An 18,235-nucleotide genomic window follows, 5' to 3' on the forward strand; every position below is an offset into this window, starting at 1 on the left:
AGATGAGCCGATGATGGTGGTTGATGCTGCAAGGAAAGTGGTGGGACGTCTATTATCGTATAAATCGCTTAACATGTGTTCTATAACTAACGCTTTTAATGCCATTTGGAGAACCTTCAAAGGTTTCAAGGTTAATGAATACGGTGACGGTCTGTTTATAATTGATTTTCAATCCTTGAAAGATAAGGAGAGGGTACTAAGAGATTCCTTTTGGCACTATGATCGACACCTCGTTATTCTGGCCAACTTGGAAGGGGTGTCTCAATTATCACAGATTAATATGAATATGTGCGATTTTTGGATACGTGTGGTGGACATGCCTTTGTATTGCCGCAAATTGGAGCAGATTACGAAGATTGCAGGTCGGGTAGCGGAAGTGTTGTTGATAGACAAGAAGAGTGTGGAGAATTGGGCAACCTATATTCAGGTCCGTGTTCGGTTGGATGTTTCAAAAAGATTGTTGCAAGGAATTAAACTTTCCTCATGTGATGGGGGGAAAATGTGGGTATCCATTCGTTATGAAAAACTTCCCAACTTTTGCTACTTGTGTGGCACCATAGGACATGTGTATAAAGACTGTGAGATATCTCTTCACCATCCGGATAACAATGACTGGCAATACGACCCATGTTTAAGGGCCTCCCCAACTCGATTGAGGAATATGAACTGTGGTTTTGAGGATAGCAGGTCTACCAACGGTAGCAATAAAAAGTATGATTCTGGAGAGGGATCATCGATGTCCAAAAGATGTCTTTTTCGGGAACCGACTCTTGAAGGTAGTAAGCAGCTGCGTTGGGGAACAGATCCAGGCTTCCTCTAAATAGGAACGAAAATGGTGAGGCTATAGATATGGAGGAGGACATTGAATCGGTCGCCAATGATCAAACTTTTGTGCCATTAGCCAAACCATGTTCTGATAGTGAGAAGCTTCCGCTTATTCGAACTACAGGTTCGTCTACTGGACTACTTCGACAGATGGATATGGTCTTTTCTGCATGTAAGAGTTCAGGGACTGGGATGGCAGGCAGGAAAGTGAAACTGAAAAAATTGGCTCGGGGTAAATAGATCTGCCAGTCGGGGCTACAAACGACTCTTGGGACGGTTTCGGGCATGATGGTGGGTACTAAACGGCTCCCAGATTGTGAAGGGGATGAATTTATGCAACCAAATGCCAGTACTAATAAGCAAAAATCACTTATCAGCAATGACCAAAGGGTGGAGGCCAATATGAGGCCCCACCCTATGCTATAAAAATCATGATCTGGAATGTCTAAGGGATGGGTAACTCTTGGATGTTCCGAACCCTCAAAAACTTAATGAGGGAACATTACCCAGATGTGTTTTTCTTAATGGAGATCCATTTGAAGAAAAATGATTGCACTCACTTATACCGTTCTTTTCCTGAGTTTAATCTGTATATTATTGATGCTAAGGGTATGAGTGGTGGCTTAATTTCAGGTTGGAAAAAGGAAATTGACTTGGTTATCTCCCAGTATCCACTCCATATACTTTCTGATTAGATCCAACAACGATCATATTTGGATGGGTATGAGTATTTACGGCTGGCCGGAAAGAGCAAACAAAAAAATGACGTGGGATTTACTTCAACATTTAGCTCAAATTGACTCCATTCCCCTACTGTGTTTTGGGGATTTCAATGAAATCCTATGGCATCCGGAGAAAAAAGGTAGTGGGGACCGGGGCTGTAACGACATGACAGATTTCTATAAGTGCCTAGACGAGTGTAACCTTATGGATCTTAGCTATGTGGGAGATGAATTTACTTGGTATAACAAAAGACACGAGGAAGGGGCAATTTGGGAAAGATGGGATCGTGCCTTGGCTAACCAGGGGTGGATATGTTTATTTCCGGCTACGCATGTGCTCACTTTGGTGCGAGTCTCTTCGGACCATAATCTGATTCTGATATGTTGTGTTGTAGATGAACCTGAATGTGCCAATAGAAGGAGGAATTTTCATTTTGAAGCAATGTGGACGAGGGAGGCAACGTGTAAAATTGTGATTGAAACATGGTGGAAGAATCCAAGATCAGGGCCGTCAATTTCGGACAAAATAAAATCAATGGCACAATGTCTGTCTAACTAGAGGTCCAACTTCTTAGGTAACCTACTGTGAGCGGCCGCGGAACCTGACAAATGGGATTCCATTTTTACATATCACCGTCACTTTCCATTTTTAAGGACGACACTTAGCGTGTCCCTTCCGGTGTATCATTCTTTTATATTTATACTTAAACCTTTTATCATGTTTTGGATTAAAGTATTTATATTAGAGTCGCCACCCGAATTTTAATGCTCGGGAACATGCCAAAAAATTAGATAGCACACGGGCTCACAACATGCTATCTCTTTAGAGTTAAGTTCGTGACTTAAACGATTCAATGGTCTGATTAATAAACGCGTAGACTTGTCTTTATTAAAATACCATAATATTTATATTCCAGATTCAGTTATATATCATTTTGATCGTTCAAAAGCAATAAATAAATACTGAAATATAAATTATTACATCATTTTCACAAATGGCACAAATAGCCCTCATACATCAGATCTAGCCCTAAGAAATAAATCTATTAAACCTGTAAAACAATAAACGTTAGCTGCGGGTACTTTGGGACCCGTCTTCGGATTTAACTACGACGCCGGACTAGATCAAATAGGACTCATTTATTCCTAAGATCTAACATACAACATGCAATTATTCCGAAGCCAAATTTATTTGTCTAAATAGATTTTAATAGAAATATCCAAAATACCCCTATCTCGGGATCGATTTTATCTTCATTTGCAATTGTGAATGGAATATATTAAATTTAACGAAAAACAGACATCCAAACTACCCGGATAAAAAAATAGGATTCTGGCCAAAAAGTTCCCTGTTACTGATCTGGGATGATCCCCGATCGGTAATAGGGGTCCTCGATCGAGGATTGCCTTTCGGGCAGACCCTTTGTTTTGATGTCAGAATCAGAAAACAAGGGGAGAAATGTGCAAAAATAAATAAACAGATAACAAACAGTAGGGAACAGGCATTATAGACCCTTCAAACGTTATCTCTGAAACACTTTTCCAGTTTTTGTGTGGAGTAGGCCGACGTACGCGTGATTGTGACTTGAGCAGCAACTTGGACCCGCGCAGCAAGTAATTGAAATGATCAGAATGTGGTATCCCACGAACTTGACACTACGAGAAAATAACAGTTTACAGACGACATTTTAGTGACGACGCATATGTCGTATGTATTAACTATGATATACCCACGACTTACTTTCAAAATTATTCTACTAACATTATAAACTAAAATACCAAGAAAATGCAAATGACTTACCGACGACAGAAGTTACCAACAACATATGTCGTTGGTAATTGTAACGGCTTTACTTGTCATCTCTATGTCGTCGGAATTAAGGACAACATACCAAGGAGATACATACCTCTAAACAAAATGTATATAAAAATTATTTACTACAAATTATTTATTAAAAAAATACCAACAACTTATCAATAATATATATGGAGAAAGTGCAAAAATACTGTTAGCGTTGATAGTCAATAACAATTTTACTCTTAACGTCTAAAATGGTGCAATTTTACCCCTAACGTTGGCACCAAAGAACAAATTTACCCGTAACATTGATAGAGTTGAATCAAATTGAGAAATAATTCAACATACTGTTTTCTCAGCCATGAATCTTGTCATATATACTGCAAATGTGCATTATTTTATTATGCATTAGTAACTGATAAAAAATATATGAATAGACGTGAATAGATATAAAAATAAAAATTAAAAAATGATATTGCATTTTGTACGAGTTGGATAAAAAATATTAATTTCCAATTCTATTATTAAATCACAAAAACGTCAAATCTATATTTTTACAACCAACAGACATGCAACTGGTGCATAATGAAGAACAAAATATAAGTGTCTATAATTATGTGCGGAATCGACCTAATTTTCCAACTTTAAAGATAAAATTGTATCCGACTCTCAACGTTAGGGATATTTTTACATTGTATCCTCTATATATATACACACACACTAACTCACCAAAATTTTGTCTCTTTTATGTTTAAATTTCATGAAAAAAATCCCGCTTATTTCACCAAAATTTCCATCTTTCCCACTATTTCCCCTAATTTTCACTCTCTCACCTCTCTCTTTACGTTTCGGTGTAGCCCTCGTGACCTAGAATCGAACCGATCTTCGTCCTTCTTGCTCGATCCTTTTTCTTCTGAAGCCATCGTCGAATTTGTTACGACTGATTATATTGTGCCCGCACAGATTAATCGCCTTCGTTTGCTCGTTGTTCATATCTTGTGTTCTTTGATTTGTTGTTTTCTACTCTTCAACTTATTTAATGTCTCTGCCACATCCTAGTTTTTCCCTTTGTCTAAAACTCTACCTTTTCAGCTTCACCATTTTGTCAAAGAAACATACAGGTAAAGATTGTTTTCAGGTTATGAAGATTGAGATTCTTAAGATAATTTGAACTTCGATGACCCTTTACAGGATTGATGGGCAGTCAAGGTCAAATTGAGATCTTATGGGGAAAAAGGATAAGGTAATCATTTGAATTATTAATTTGCATCTTGTTATGTAATCGATCTTTTGCTTTGTCCCTTGGGTAAATTTGTGCTCTTTAGGTGCTTAGTCTCTACATGAGTTGATGCAAGCTACACTGAACAACTCTAAAATTGAAATGAATGTTACTTTATTTATGAGGTAAATCACTTCTCTTAACTTTCCATAGGTTATGATGTTGAGTTATTGTGTTTGCTTCATTCATTGTTCAATATAATAGGGTATTGCAAATTTTGTGATTTTTTCAGACGAAAATATAGTTTTGCTGTTATGTCTCTTTTTAATATATGTGAGGAAATTGAAATCTTATCTCCTCTAAGCTAATTTACATTTTTCCAAAAATATATTGCCCTGACTTTAGAAAATTGCTCTGAACCCATAAAAGCAAACTCCGGCACTGACCACCAAACTAAAATCGCCCGAAATGTAAATTCGTGAATCTGCCACTTCCGATATAAAACCTCTCTCATAAATCCATTTATCACTTGAGAACTTTCTTTGATTGAATGCGATGCATTGGAGTAGTGCTTGTATATACAAGGCACTTGCCACTAAGTTATGTGCAGAAAACTCTCACCCATTCTTCCCAACACATATCTCCAATGTTCAATGTATAAATTTACTTGTTAATTAATCACAAAGTGATGGATTGATCTGATTTACATATATGTTATATTTGGTTGTTATACATTAGCATTATTAATCAGTAATCAAATTTATCAAAAAAATAAAAATAAAAATAATCATTAATCAAATAGCTATTGTCTATGGAGAATAAAATCTTAACTTGTGTCTTCTCACAAATAATTACCATATTAGTGATCCAAACTTAGATTTGGTTTCACAACAAATCTGGTAGTCATAGAATGAAAGAGTATTGAATTTGAGACATTACAATGCTAATATCTTGTTCGGACATGCACTTGGCATTTTCTTGGCTTTGTACAATACCAATAAAGTCTCTGTTGCATCCTATGTATCGATGAGTCTTTCATTTCATGTCCACTCCTTTATGCACTGGGTTTTAAATCTTTTTTGCCCACTCCAAACCAAAATGGTGTCATTTTACTTTGGACTCCAAAATAGCAGTCTTTGTTGTGGCTCCCGACGGTCGGGGGCGTTCAAGGGCGCTTCCTTGCCTCCGCCTATGCTTGTACATTAGCTTAATTTTTTTTAACTTCTAGTTCATTGATATGATATAATATTGGAATCTCTTAAATCAAGAGGTCATGGTTTTTGGCATTGCTTAGTTTTAAGTTAAATTTTTTGTTGGGTTCAAAACGTTTAAACCTCTCAAGGACATCTCTACAATGATATTGCGATCACTGTTGGATTTTACTTGTCAACTTAAGCTTGGGTTCAATCCAGCTTGTGAAATCACTGTTCTTTGAGCATTTAATTTGAGACATTACATTACTATGTCAATTCTGATGATCAAGACCTCTTTAGCAAGGAATTGCAGCTCGACACCAAGGCATTTCTTCCCCTTCTTGATTTCCTTTTCTTTTTTTCTCTATTCCAATCTTAATTTCATTTCTTATGATCTTCCTTACAGATTTTCTACTTTGACATTGGTGAAAACAGGAAGGGTTGTTTCTTGAAGGTAATCCAAATCAATTTCCTTTCTCTTTTCTTCTACTCCATGCCTTCAAACATATGTTTGCCATAATTTTGACTTGGTGTTTCTCCTTCAAATTTTTGCTATTGTACATTTGCACGGACCTTTTGCTAGCTTACTTCAGGCTGATACTTGTTACAACGTTTACTTTTGATGTTTATGTGTGTTAGCTTGTCCAACCCTTTCTCTAGAAGGAAAAAAATGGTTTTGACTTTATGTTTCTCCTTCAAAATCATGTTATTGTTTAGTTTAGGCCTTTTATCCCCTTTTAGCTTTCGGTAAACCTACTTCAACATCTAGGAACTGCAATGATATAGAATTACTCTTTTTGTTCTGCAAGGTGGGTGCTCTGTAAAATAACAGATGTTAAGCCTCTTTTATCCGTTTTACCTTTGAATGTACCCACCCTAAACAAATCAGTATTTGACATTAGAGAACTTGTGGATAAATCAATGCAGCAATAGTTGTGAGCTCTTTATCTTATACTGTTAGATGTATATATTTTACCAACAGGCGAAATGACTTCGACAAAAAATGACTTCCACTTGATTCTCGATCAATTGCCTTCTTTTTTTGCTATGAACAAAATTCCTAATCTGCTTTACTATATCTGAATTACTTAAATTCTGAGCATGCTTAGTGCACAACTTGTATTTACTGGAATTCTAAATTTTCTATAGTCATGAACAATTCAAAGATTTTCATGTATTAATTTACTTCTTCCATGATTATGTCTACATGATTGGGTTCTTTATCCAACTCAATGACTTGACCTCCTATACCATAATCTGATGTGCATGGACAAATTCCTTTTCACAGGTCACATATTAATTTATTTTTTGGGTGTGACATTATATAATGGTAAAGTTGGGCACTTGGAAGTAATTTTTTGTTGTTTATTCATGCTATCCATTGGTTTATAATGACAACAGCTCATATATATGGCTTTCACATAATTGTAGGTACAAACTTCCACAAAAATTCAGTCAGTTTACACTTTGCAAGAAAGTTCGTCATTTAAAATATTTAAAGCCTTCTATGCTCTTGGGATAATTGCCTTCTCATTTGGGGATGAAGTGCTTCCTGAAACACATGTAGTCTATTTTCTGAGGAACTTACATCTGGAAACTTTCTCACTTTCCTGTTGTTTTTGTATCATTGTTCCGGTGATATGGAAAAGCTTTGTTGATTGGGATTAATATGTTCTTTTTTTTTTGTCAGTGATATTATTTATTATATATCTGTTATAAAATTGATTGAAAATGATAGAATGTAAAGTTTTTTGATTCCTCATATATATACTAGTTTGTTAATGCTTAATTCAGCAACGACATGCAAACGACAACTTACAAATGACTTAGCAACGATACATATTACCAACGACATACAAACAATACCATACCAAATTTGGTGTGAGAAATGCCAACGACATACCAACGATGCAACATTTACCAACAAATTAACAACGACAGTAGTAGAGGGGATTAACGAGAACTTATAATCCTATTAGGTCATCACCTACAATTTACAACGACATTATCGTTGCAAATACAAACGACACTGATTTTGTCGTTGGTATATATTTTACCAACAAGCGAAATGGCTTCGACAAATATTACGTTGGCATGTCGTCGCTAATGATGATTACCAACAAAAATATGACAATTACCAACGACATTGTGTCGTTGGTAAACTGTTATTTTCTTGTAGTGTGAACCGAAATTCACTGGTTTTAAAGAGTTTTTGACCCAAAAGATCAATTATGGAAGTTTAGTGACTTCAGAATTGATAATTAGTGAGGAACAGTTGTAATAAACGTGTTTCCTCGACTAAATAACTTGAAATAATGTTGGATTTGGGTGTTGGAACCTCTCAAAATGATGTATTTTGGTAAGAAATGGTGTAAAACCTCTCATTTCACTCATTTTCACTTAGTTTCAAATGGGTTTTTCACTCAATTTCACTTCTTTTCTCTCTTTTCTTTTTTGATTTTTGATTTTCTTCTCAAAATGTGTTTCTAGTTGTCCTCCCTCGTCTGGCAGTTTTCTCTCCTTTTAGTAGTGGAGATTGGATAAAAAAACTGCTAGAAAACTGGCAAAAGCTGCCTGAAAACCGTCAAGGATCCCCGATCGAAGACCCTCATCCCCGATCGAGGAACATATCATTGATCGAGGATCATTTTTTATCCCGTGTATTTTTAAATTTCAGAAATGGTAAATCAAAATACAATTTAATAAAATAGAGTAAAGCAAGCTAAACGAGTCAGAAAACGGGGTCTTGGTCTTAGCTCGTATCTCGCACAACGCATCGTGTGAAGCCCACCTACACCAACTGTTAGCTAGAGTGTAACATAGACTCATCACTAGGGCCGAAAAAATTTCGTGCTCATAGGCTGCCTCTCGATTAAGTGCAATTTTGGGGCCAAGGCATCAACTAAGAACCTCAGTGAACAAAATCCCTTAATCGAAAAGAGCACGGTGAGAGGGAAGAAGAAATCATACCTGAGTAGTTGACTTGACTCTTTTAGGCATATCTCGTAGTAACCGCATCGTGCCTCAATCGATTTTTGGGTAAACAAAATATTTTGCCTCCTGATTGAGTATGATATGGAGTTAGGAATATGCCTCCTGCTACACGATCCTCACCTGGAAAGCGGATATGAGTGACTTTGACTCGTGATGGAATGAATATTCTGGACTTTATCATACCTCATCCGAGAGGTTCTGAGAACTGGTTAGACTTTATAATACCTCGTCCGAGAGTTTCTGAAAACTAATTTTGAACATCGGGGAACTGCACTTGGACGAGCGCCTCCGTGGGATAATTATACCGTTTGATAGTATAAAAATGTTGGATTAATGTGCATGGGCTAGAAACTCCAAAAAGTTGATTGCACCGTCTGACGGTATAAAAATGCGTTAGTTGGATTACTACGCTTGGGCTGGAAACTCCAAAAGGTTGACTACACCGTCTGGCGACATAAAAATGAGTATTGGATTACTGCGCTTAGGCTAGAAACTCCAAAAAGTTGGTGAATTATTAGCTGCATAAGAACACATATAATTCCCTTTTCTCGGAGGTTAATTTTGTCAGGAAATTAATTCTGAATTAATTACAAAAGATAAATTTTAATAATAAAAAAAGAATGACTTGTATTAAAAGTCGAAACGTTTTCATTGGAATTAAACACATTTAATTTGATTAAATGTATCTAATGAGTTTGTATTAAATTCCACATTCAAAATGTGAAAAGGTGGCAACTATTCAGCGTTTTGATCACCAAATGGGGATCAGGATCGCCGATCGGGGAACAGGGTCCTCGATTGAGCATCAGTGCGAATAGCAGTTTATAAATATGTCATTTGGGATGCCATTGCTTAAACACGTCCATAACAGCAACATTTGGCATCCTAAACACTAAAGTTTGATTTTCTAAGATGGCAGAACGTAGGCAAAGACGTCACCGCGCTTTAGAGAGTTCGAGCGATGGCTCGAACGATGCTGCTACTCCTATGCTGTTGGAGCAACATGCTAGGAACCCGAAGTTGGTTCCTTTGCTCGCTTATCTTGATTCGACACCTATTGGGAGGCATCTAAGGAGGACTAGCATGTCTGCCCTGGACGGGAAGATCATCACGAATGATGAGCATGTACCGATCGTGCTGTCCCTAGAGACTCATGCTTCAAAGTTCTTGGTACATTTTCAACTGCTTTTCACATGTTGGAACACTAAGCAAGTAGTTTTTTACTTGAAATTAGCTTGGGATATGCATGTTGATATTTTACGTATGAAAATAATCAATGCATGCTCGAGAATAGCCCGTACTATCCCTTAGTGGGAGGGCGCGATACTGCATTCTTGGGTGCTTAACGTAGAAACGATTGTGTTTTAACTGTGTTTCTGTTTCTGTCCGATGATAGCCGATCGGGGATGGATTTCTGAAATCCATCCTCGATTGAGGAAAACTTCATCGATCGAGTACCGGTTGATACTCGATCAGGAATGCCTTAACCAGGGATAGGAAATCACAAAAGGCATAGCCGATACGTTGCGATCGGTAGTCGACGGGGAGAATCGGCCTCCGATCGGGGATGTGTATTCCCGATCAGGGACCCTGTCAGGGACAGACCCTTTAATTTCTTTTTTTTCGTTTTTTTATATATGAGTCTTATACTAGGTTTTTGGAATGCGAAAAAACCTCAAGTCGTTTAGAATATACTTGTGTAGCATTGTAGCTAAGGCTTTTTTTTGCTATTTCGTAGGCTCGTTTACGCAGGTCAGCTGGTAACCTCGTAGTATGTGCCGACTGGTGGAGGGACATGCCTATTGTTATCAAGGCGAGGGTGGATGTTCCACCACTCCAAGACTAGCACGTCTCCAAAGGTGCTGACTACTTTGATAGACAGGTGGATGGATTCCACGCACACTTTTCATTTTCCCGTGGGGGAGATGACTATCACCCCACTAAACTTCTACACCATGACTGGGCTGAGATTCTCTGGCATGAGGATCGCATTCGATTGCATGCTGGTTCATCCCCACCTAAGGGATGTAGAGATTAAGAGCTTGATCGGCTATCGCCCGAGGAGCACTTGTATATAGGCCACTACTGTCATCACCTACTAGCAGGGACATAGGGGGCCTCTGGATGCCATTGCTGTGGAAAGGTACGCCAGGTGCTTTATCCTGACCCTCCTATCTACTACACTGTTCAGCATGGGCAACTCTAATCTGGTGCTGACTATTTTACCCACGCTGGTGAATCTGGATGTTGTGCCATCCTTTGACTGGGTAGAGCTGTTTTGGCTCATTTGCACCATGGGTTAGACCTCTGTGCCAGAGACGAGATGGTAGAGCTCAAGGGACTTGGCATCTTTGTTCAGGTGAAGAATCTGATTCCTTACTGATTGATTCCAATTGTTTGACTTAATCATATGACTTATGTTTATCTTTATGTAGATCTGGGCTTATGAGTATGGGCTGGTGTCGTCTCCTATGTTGAGCAACCATTTTGTTGCTCCCACTGTCCTAGGCGGACACCTCAAGTCTAACTGGACATGGATGGAGACCTTTACCGTAGATGGTGTCAGGGGCCATCTGGCTGCTTTGACCTGGGGTTAGGTACATAGAGAAAAACAGTTGTTAGTCTAAAGATAAATTCACTAGTTGGAATATTTACCCATATTTGCATTTGGCAGGTGCGTGTGTTTCCTTGGGTATATGCAGCTACATGGAATGGAACCATGCGGAAGGTATCTCGTTAGAGCATCAAGGGGTACATTATTGAGTGCCCATTGACTTGGGTGTATTATCTGGGAGATCAGGTACGCCGTTGGCAAGAGGGCCCCACAGTATGCTATATCCCTTTGCCTCCGCCTGATGAGATGCTCTATATCCCCTGCTACACTGGAGCTGTTGCCTTCCCTGAGTTGATCAAGGGAACGCGGGTCACTGAGTATGTTGAGGGCGACCACCGTGCCTTCATTAATACTTATCTGAGTTGGACCCCAGTACGTCCTAGCGATGCTGGTTATATCCTAGAGGCACCTCCGACGGTAATTGTGGTACTCTTTTATTTGTTGAAATTTACTGTTTAGATATATCTCTGACATCTGCGTTTTGCAGTCACAGCGTAGGACTAGGGTGGAACAGTATGCTTAGAGTGCTGGTGTAGAGTCTTCATCAGCTCCATCCAGTTCGGGTGCGCGTGCTCAAGGTGGAGATTTTGTGATCGAGGAGTTGGCTGAGCACCTCCGTACTAGCATGATGCTCTCGCGGCCTGATGGTACTTTTGGCAACATGGAGTATCCTATTGAGACGTCTTTCCAGCCGGCGTTTGACCCGTCGATGACTACCTATGTAAGTTATTTGCTTGTGTTTGGCTCTCAATCTCTGATTAGACTGTTTGAGATACTTTACTGATCTTGACCATTACGCAGATCCCCCGTGCTACTGGTGTCAAGATGACTCGCCTAATCTGTGGGATAGAGCACTAGCTTCACAACGGCAATGCTCTATGCACGGTAAGTCTGTGTGACAAGTTAGAAAGTATATGCATGTGTGAATGTCATATGACCTAAAAATGTCTATATGCCAAATGCAGGATGCACTGTCTAGGAGAGACCGGGATCTGCTGAGCCATGAGGAGGCACAGTCAGGCTGAGCTGGCGGGAGTGCGGGCACAGCTCCATAGGTGGCAGCATAGATATGGGAGGCGTGATATCGGAGAGGATGTGGACTCCAATGAGGACAACCATTAGGACTAGGATATAGTGGTTGCCTAGTTCTTATGATGATGAAAACATAAACTTTTAGTACTTTATGATGATAAATAAAATACATTGAGTGTTTATTTTCCATATCTGTCGAATGCCTTGAATTTTGTTATTGTACATGAGCTAAGATCAAACTTGTTGTTGATTCAGATATGCAGGAACTTCAGAAGCGATTTTGTGAGTATGGGAAGTCTGTTTCCAAAGCTGAGTACTGTACTCATATCCCATTTTATATGAGGAATCTTTGTTGTTAGGTACCAGTGAAGCTGAATGAAAGCTTTCTAACTGATGCGATGAGCTATTGGGACGAGATAGCACATGTGTTCAGATTTACTACTCAGGAGCCGTGTCCAACTTATGAAGAGTTATGCGCCATATTGGGAGTATCTTCTACACTAGTGAAGCCTTTGGCTCTACCGACTCTTAACTACACAGATGATGACATGTTGTTTTCTTTCCGGAATACCTCGATCGAACGAGTGCTGAGGTTGATTGAAGGATCAGAGTCAAGGCATGGCTTGAAAATGAATATGATACTGGATCTATGTATGTATGGGAAGAGAACAGATGCCTCTTGGCCAAGACTGATGGTACTGTGTTATCTGATGTTATACCTCTACGTCCCTACAGACTTGGTCGGTGATTACAAGTTAGTGTCTATTACTGATCAGATTCTAAGAGGTTTTTGTCCTGTCGCGCTGTCTTTAGCTGAGACGTTGATCTTCTTGGATCATCGACGAACTAGAGTTCAAGACTGTTGGTCGGGCTGCCCGATGCTTCTCTTTGTAAGTGCCACTACCTTTGATCTCTACATTTTGCCTAAATCATAATTTGAGACTAAATTAGCGAGCTAGCTTGACTTTTGCTTAAATCGCCCTTTGCGGGTTTTCAATTTAACAAGTTTTGTGTCTCTTTGTTGTAGGTATGGCTCGAAGAGAGGCTACTTCATTGATCCACCACAGACCCCTTGGAGGAAAAATACACCATGCAACTTCCTGTCTCGAGGCTTGTCTCTAAAGACATTTGCTGTATTAGATTTTGACGATTGTCATAGCTGGTTCAAGACGATCACGGACGAGCAGATCCGTTGAATGTGTCCTTGGTGGAGGATTACCCATGTGATGATGAAGATGCATGCCGACTATGTGCAACTGTGCGGCCTAGACCAGACTTGCTTCTACTCTCCGACTCAACTGTGTCGACAGTTTGGCTTACTGCAAGACATTCCGTCATATCTTACCGGATTCAGTTGTGAGAAGATACTTGATAGTTACATTACCCATCTAGCCGAGAAGTGGAGATCTGTTATTCCCATTGCAGTGAGTATTGGAGAGGACTAATGTGCTCTAGTGACTGATAGGTACAAGACATGGAACTTGATGTTGAAGAATGAAGCCAATACTGAAGCTAAACAGCTGAAGACTCATGATTTGCTCAGTAGTTAAGACTTGTTAATTTGAACTGTTCGTTATATCAAGAAGTACTGAAACAACTGTTATGCTGAAACATGTATTTTTGAAAAAAATTCGCTATCTATTTTAGATGCATGACATCGTATGATAGGGTATTATGAATGCATTAGCTATCTAGTCGAGCTATTCAGTAAAATCAACTCCTTTAATAAATGAAAATGATCTTAGTACATAGGTTTATTTAATATATCTAATGTACAAAAACTTCGTTATCAGTCAGCCTTTTCAGGTTTTCAAAACTGAAGATTTTCTCTCAATGTCCCATTGTTGCTTAGCCCGTCCATTTGGATTTTCAAGCTAACATACGACTCTTTTTAGTCATTTCTTTTCTTTAGGCCTTCTTATGGAGCTCTTCTAAGCGGAGACGTCTTATACGTAGTAGTACTTCAGACGGTGTTGGTTGATCGAATTAGCGAACTTATTTCCGTTCATGTCTATGATCTTAATGGCTCCTTTTGATAAGACCCCTTTGACAATGTAAGGTCCTTCCCAACCTAGCTTAAAATTCCCATGAACATCCGTGTGAGCCTGTTTCAGTTGCTTCAAGACAAGGTCACCGGCTTTCAAGGAAACGCACTGGTGTCTGACTCGCTTGTTGTAGGCTCTAGCCATGCATTGTTGATACATTTGCATCCTGTCTAAGGTTTGAAGACGTCTTTCGTTGATCATTGTGAATTATTCATATCTGAGGTAAACACATTCTGCCTCTGGAAGTTCAGTTTCCATCAGCACACGAAGTGACTTGACTTCCATTTCAACTGGTAATACAACATCCATACCGTATATTAAAGCATAGGGAGTGTCTCCTGTTGGAGTTCGGATACTCGTTCGGTAACCCCATAATGCGAAAGGCAGCTTATCGGACCCATCACAATAAGTAGTGACCATTTTCCATATGATGTTCTTGAGAGACTTGTTAGCTGCCTCTACGACACCATTGGCTTGAGGACAATAAGGAGAGGACTTGTGTTGTTCTATCCCATGACGTTCTAGTACCTCTTTCGTTACCGCTTGGAATTGGACTCCATTGTCAGAGATGATATGATAAGGCATGCCATATTGAGCAAAAATATTCTTCTCAATGAACTTGGTCATCTTTGAAGCGGTGACATTGTCGCATGATTCAGCCTCAACCCATTTAGAGAAGTAGTCAATGACGGGTTTGTCGAAGCCCGACAAAATAGATTTATAGTTTTTTTACTGATTTCTCTATTGGACTACAATTTGATTTGTAGTAATAGTAAGACTAGGTCGAATCCCAAGAGAACAATTAACCTCTTAATTCAAATGAGCAAATAAAATAAAAAGGGGGTTTTGATTTTTGATGGATTGATTAAATCAAATTAAACAAGTAAAGTAAATTGGAATTCAATAATAAGAAAGACCTGATTCAAGAGATTGGGTTCATTGGGTGTTCGTAGATCCTTGATTTAAATGATAAACAAATTAAAATTCAAATCTTTGATTAAAGAGTATAAGGATTACCTAATTCACTCTTTCACTTTCCCTTAATTTATTAATTTAAATGAAGCATCTAAATCAACCTAGTTATTAAGAAAAAGGAATAAAGCATATCCAATTTCTCAATAACCGCATTAGGATTAAGAAAGTTTATCAAATCAATTCCAATTGAGAGGAACGTCGACAAACAATAGCAATTGACTGAATTTGCTTCCCAATCAATCTTAAGCAAAAACTCAATTACTCAAGATCGATTTTTTGCTACTTGTTGTAATTCATTCAAGACAATTACGGATCAAGAATAAATACTTAGCAATAGAAGATTGAATACGATTCAATAATCATAAAAAGAAATGAAGAAGAAAATCAAAACTTGAATTAATACTTGAAGAATTTAATACATGAAACCTCACAACTTTCAACCTAATGAAATCCCTCTTGAATCATAAAATGAAACTTAGCTACTGATAATGAAAACAATTCAACAATACAAATGAAAATCTGTAAAACCTAGTTCTCCTCCTAAAGAATGTTAAGCCTCTATTTATAGGGGGAAAACCCTAAGAAGAAAGACTAAAATATCCTTAAGAGATAAGGAAAGAAACTAAATCTCTAATTAATTAATGATAAAATAGAGATAATGGGAAATATTCAAATCCTAACTAAAATAAAATACAACTAAATAAGATAATATCCCAAAATTAAATCTGAAAATATCTTCTTTTCTCTTCCAAATTCGTCCAGCCACGTGCCCACGCCTTAACTGAAATTGGCTGCTGTTTCTCAATTACAGCTGAGACAGGACGTGCCCACGCCTTAACTGAAACTGGTCTCTGATTTGCAAATACTCCAAAATGCTCCCAAAAGGCCACTAATTTCCAGATTTTTCACCAAACATCTAAACTTTCTCTCAAAACAAAATATGAGACAATAACATCAATTGAACACCAAATATTTCCAAATTACATAGAATAAGATAGAAAGTAACAAGACTAAAATGGTCTTGTCAAACTTCCCCACACTTAAACTATGCTTGTCCTCAAGCATATAAAACATCCAAAACTCAATTAAGAACTATCTACACGATCTCACTAGTGAGTATGCATCAAGAATTTCCATTAAGAAGAATGACTCATAGGCAAGTAATATAAGCATTAAGTATTAATAGAGAAAACAAGCATTTAACTTCTTTCAACACTTTCCTTGGAATCAAAGCACACAATTTAACTCTCTCACAAGGGGAATTCACTCTATTCACTCAAAGTGTTTAGGGTAATCAATAAGCACTCGAATCAAAATATAAGCATGTCATTACCATAAGTTTGCTCAAAGATCAAATCGCCACCACTTGGAATGAAAGTATGCAATCAATCAACGGGTCTTTGTTCAAGGTTGTAACGGGGCTTAGGTAAGGGTGTGAAGAGAAAAGAAATTTTGGGCAAAAATAAGAATAGTAAGCCAAAGTAAATAACATGAGTCTGCAATTAACGAAAATGACAATTTAGTCCCTTTTTTTTAAGATAACAAGACGCAAATAGAATAAGGAGACAGCTTTAAGAAATAAGCTACTGATAACAAGTGTTCAAGCATCATGAGGATATTAGAATGACGTTTGAATGCTTGACACTCCAAATAGGAAGAGTAAACTGAAACAAGTTCTTGTAGGATGAACTTTGTTTATTTATGTTTTTTTGTTTTGTTTTTGTTTTTTAGACATAACATTAAAAGAAGGGGGTGGTGAAAAGTTCACCCCACCTACGCTAATAGTTGACTGAAAATATTGATAATTGCAGAGAAAGGATTCGACTTACTAATTCTTAAAAAAAAAGGGTAATTTAGAAGGATAAAAGTGAAAGGGAAAGGGATAAAATGAGGTGTGATAATGAAAGAAAAAGGCTAGAGGCTCAAAATGGCTAACTAATGGAAAAGAGTAGGGTAGGCTATTTAAGAATTCAAAATTGGTTATACCTAAATGCCCAAATCATTTTGAAAGCACACAATCATCCATGTGGTCTTGAAATGCATCAAAGAGCAAATTCTAGAATGAACAAGTTATGTTTGATTAAACACACAACAAGGAATATGAAGCAGTAAGTGATGAATTGCTCAAAAGGCTCAAAAGCTCGCATATGTTATAGAGTTAAATCTTGCACTTTTTCATCCAATTCCAATGTTAAAAATAGCAAAAATGCCCAAATTTTTGAAGAAAAACTACTTTGATACTTGCCTTCATCATTCATCAAAACTTAAATTTGAAGAATGCATATCACGTTAAAAATCAATGCAAAACAGTTGTATAAAAGAGAAATGTAGTTCCAAAACTTGTTTTGACTTTTTTTTCTTGGAAACATTTAGGCAATTGATGCAGATGTTGGTTTCAATCACTGATTTCCCTCCCCCACACTTAAAATCTACATTGTCCCCAATGTATGCACAAGAAAACGACTAAAAGAGATAAAGATAGAGATATAGAAAATGTCCCTTAACTGAGCCGATGCCGATAACAGATTGGTGGAGGAGGTGGAGCGAAACCCAAAAAATTATAAAGCTCTTCCACAATGTGAGTTAGTTTCCTGACTTCATCCTTCAGTTCTTGATTTTGAGCCAATAATTTTTGAATACCCGAACTCGAAGACGAAGAAGGCTCACCATCCTCAAAAACATTGTCACTTTTATCTATTCGCTTCCGCTTGGTAATTTTCTTGGGTTCCCCATAATCCCCAGATGGGAAGAAAACAGAAGGTTCCTGCACAGAAGAAACTAAACCCATCCTATACAGACAAGCAATATTAAGAGGTTC

The 18,235-nt window shown here is 37.9% G+C and overlaps 1 long non-coding RNA gene across 2 annotated transcripts; it reads left to right on the plus strand.

The window, feature by feature from the left end:
• The first annotated feature begins 4,106 nt into the window (after window positions 1-4,106).
• On the plus strand, window positions 4,107-7,546 carry LOC136206896 (uncharacterized). Of its 2 annotated transcripts, XR_010676477.1 has the most exons (5): window positions 4,107-4,466; window positions 4,537-4,588; window positions 4,671-4,749; window positions 6,164-6,211; window positions 7,189-7,546. It is a non-coding gene; the product is annotated as an uncharacterized lncRNA (long non-coding RNA). The 2 variants fall into 2 exon arrangements; XR_010676476.1 differs by having other exon boundaries at window positions 4,671-6,211.
• The last annotated feature ends 10,689 nt before the right edge of the window (window positions 7,547-18,235 follow it).

Source organism: Euphorbia lathyris, chromosome 9 (genome assembly GCF_963576675.1).
Source record: "Euphorbia lathyris chromosome 9, ddEupLath1.1, whole genome shotgun sequence".
Classification (NCBI taxonomy): domain Eukaryota; kingdom Viridiplantae; phylum Streptophyta; class Magnoliopsida; order Malpighiales; family Euphorbiaceae; genus Euphorbia; species Euphorbia lathyris.